Below are 3,252 nucleotides of genomic sequence, written 5' to 3'. Positions count from 1 at the left end.
TAATGAAATAAGGAAGGCACATATTTTGGGACATATGGAAGCATCTGAGGAACATTCATTTGGCATATAGACGTCAAAGAGTAAGAGAAATGTTGAGAGGTTTTATGTGTGTTGATGGTGCGATGTGTGCGTATGTGTGTGTTGTGTGTTTGGGTAATTTCATTTCTCCTTCAATTCAACTTGACTTTAACTATACAACAGATTTTCCTCAATGAGGACAGACATTTTCCAGTATTTTTTTTTCATGAATGAGAGATTGATAAGTTCTTGTTGACTTTTTAAAATATTAAATTATAATACTTTAGGTCAAATATTCAGCATGTAAAAGTAAGAATATATCTGCTATAAATAATAAGATTCTTATTTCCCAGTATGGCATAGAAATAAAGCATTCAAATAACCACTTTGATCAGACCAACACAGGAATATTTGATGGCATCCTCAACACAGGGGATTTTAAGCATGTAACCTGGCCTTACAGCGGGGACTTTTCAGACCCCACCTGGAGCTAACTAAGCAGTGGGGCTTCTCAGCAGCAGAGGCAAAACCCTGGCATCTCTCCTTAAGCCGACTTCATATAGGGAAATTACATGAGCCTGGAAGCTCCACCAGGTCACAGAATTACACTTTCTAGAGATGAAGTTCAGGGACGCTCAGAATGCACCAGCCAGCATAGGTAGAATTATCCAAAAGCTGATTTCTCACCTGAAGAGCCCAGTTCCTTGACAGCACACTTTCTTGTGGTTGGGTGAAGCCAGGAAGGTCTCTCAGAAGGCTTTTTGAGCTATTCGTGCTAATTAGATCTGTGACAAAGTCACAGCACTAGGGGCTTTTGGCCAGATCTCTGGTTGGCAAGATTGTGTGACACTATGGGAGTTTACCTGCTCTTTAAAATAGAAGGACCCCTGGTGTCATTCTGTCCTGTGCTGCTGTTCTCTTGAGCTCTAGTCATTCATCTCTGTCTGCTTTCTCCCGCACCTAAGTGCGTGCCACCACCTCATGGAAGATTCGATGGACATGGACATGAGCCCCCTGAGGCCCCAGAACTATCTTTTCAGTTGTGAACTAAAGGCCAACAAAGATTATCACTATAAGGTGGATAATGATGAAAATGAGCACCAGCTATCATTAAGAAAGTCAGTTTAGGGGCTGATGCAAAGGATGAATTGCTCATTGTTGAGGCAAAGGTAGTAAATTACGAAGGCAGTCCAATTAAAGTAACACTGGCAACTTTGAAAATCTCTATACAGCCAACAGTTTCCCGTAGGGGTTTTGAAATAACATCACCAGTTGTTTTCACTAGTCATTAGAGAAATGCAAATTGAAACTACATTGAGATACCATCTCACGCCAGTTAGAATGGCGATCATTAAAAAATCTGGAAACAACAGATGCTAGAGAGGATGTGGAGAAATAGGAACACTTTTACACTGTTGGTGGGAGTGTAAATTAGTTCAACCATTGTGGAAGACAGTGTGGTGATTCCTCAAGGACCTAAAAATAGAAATTCCATTTGACCCAGCAATCCCATTACTGGGTATATATCCAAAGGATTATAAATCATTCTACCATAAGGACACATGCACACGAATGTTCATTGCAGCACTGTTTACAATAGCAAAGACCTGGAACCAACCCAAATGCCCATCGATGATAGACTGGATAGGGAAAATGTGGCACATATACAACATAGAATACTATGCAGCCATAAAAATGATGAATTCATGTCCTTTGTAGAGACATGGATGGACCTGGAAACCATCATTCTCAGCAAACTGACACAAGAACAGAAAATCAAACACCGCATGTTCTCACTCATAGGTGAGTATTGAACAATGAGAACACATGGACACAGGGAAGGGAGCAACACACACTGGGGTCTGTGGTGGCAGAAGTAGGGGAGGGACAGTGGGGGGTGGGGAATTGGGCAGGGATAACATGGGGAGAAATGTCAGATATAGGTGAAGGGGAGGAAGGCAGCAAAGCACACTGCCATGTATGTACCTATGCAACAATCTTGCATGTTCTTCACATGTACCCCAAAACCTAAAATGCAATAAAATATATATTAAAAAAAAAAAAAACTAAAAAAAAAAAATCGCCAGTTGTTTTACCATGGACGTGTGCTTCAGGGCCGGTGCATATTTGTGGATGGCACTTAGTAGCTGTGGAGGAAGAGGCAGAGTCAGGAGATGAAGTGGAACAGTATGTGAATCTCCTCAGTATATATGGAAAGCAATCTGCCACTGGAGATGGTAGCAAGTTGCCACAGAAAAAAGTAAAACTTGCTGCTGATGAAGATAATGATGAAGATAATGAAGATGAGGAAACTGAAGAAAAAGTGCCAGTGAAGAAATCCATATAAGATACTCTAGCCAAAAGTGCATGAAAGTCAAATCAGAATGGCAAAGACCCAAATCCATCAATGCCAAGATCAAAAGGACAAGAATCCTTCAAAAACAGAAAAAAAAAAAAAAAAAAAAAAAAAAAAAAAAAAAAAAAACTCCTGAAACACCAAAAGGACTTAATTCTATGGAATACATTAAAGCAAAAATACAAGCAAGTATAGAAAAGGGTGGTTCTCTTGCCAAAGCGGAAGCCACGTTCGTCAACTATGTGAAGAATTGCTTTCGGATAACTGACTGGCTATTCAAGATCTCTGGCAGTGGAGGAAGTCTCTTTAAGAAAATAATTTAAACAATTTTTGTTAAAATTTTTCCATCTTATTTCATTTCTGCAACAGTTGATATCTGGCTGTCATTTTTATAATGCAGAGTGAGAACTTTCCCTACAGTGTTTGATAAATGTTGTCCAGTTTCCATTGCCAAGAATGTGTTGTCCAAAATGCCAGCTGAGTCTTTAAAGATGGAACTCCACCCTTTGCTTGGTTTTTGGTATGTATGGAATGTTATGATAGGACATAGTAGTAGTGGTCAGACACAGAAATGGTGGGGAGACTAAAATACACATTGGAAACAAAACTCAGTATTTTAATAAAATTAAAAAATGAAAGGATCATCTCATTTTTTATTCCTTAAAAGTGAGCATCTAAGCATTACCCCAGAGACTCCTTTGTAGAGATTTCCAGAAATCAGCTCCTAGCTCAGTCTTGTGAGATCTCTTATCTCAATTATGCATCCATCACTGTCCCCTCTGGGGTTTTGTCGTTCAACTGAGGAAGGTCACAGAGACCATGTACTTTTCTCTAGATAGCCAATGTCATGAACCACCAGCTGAGGAGTGGCATACAGT

At 39.7% G+C, this 3,252-nt stretch overlaps 1 pseudogene; it reads left to right on the top strand.

Annotated features, from left to right (window-relative positions):
• Nucleotides 1-982: 982 nt before the first annotated feature.
• On the top strand, nt 983-2,684 carry LOC141585706 (nucleophosmin-like; annotated as a pseudogene).
• The last annotated feature ends 568 nt before the right edge of the window (nt 2,685-3,252 follow it).

The sequence above is a fragment of the Saimiri boliviensis genome, chromosome 1 (assembly GCF_048565385.1).
Source record: "Saimiri boliviensis isolate mSaiBol1 chromosome 1, mSaiBol1.pri, whole genome shotgun sequence".
NCBI classification, from domain to species: Eukaryota; Metazoa; Chordata; class Mammalia; order Primates; family Cebidae; genus Saimiri; species Saimiri boliviensis.
Note: the sequence above shows the minus strand (reverse complement) of the source record. Positions and strands in the feature narration are given on the sequence as shown.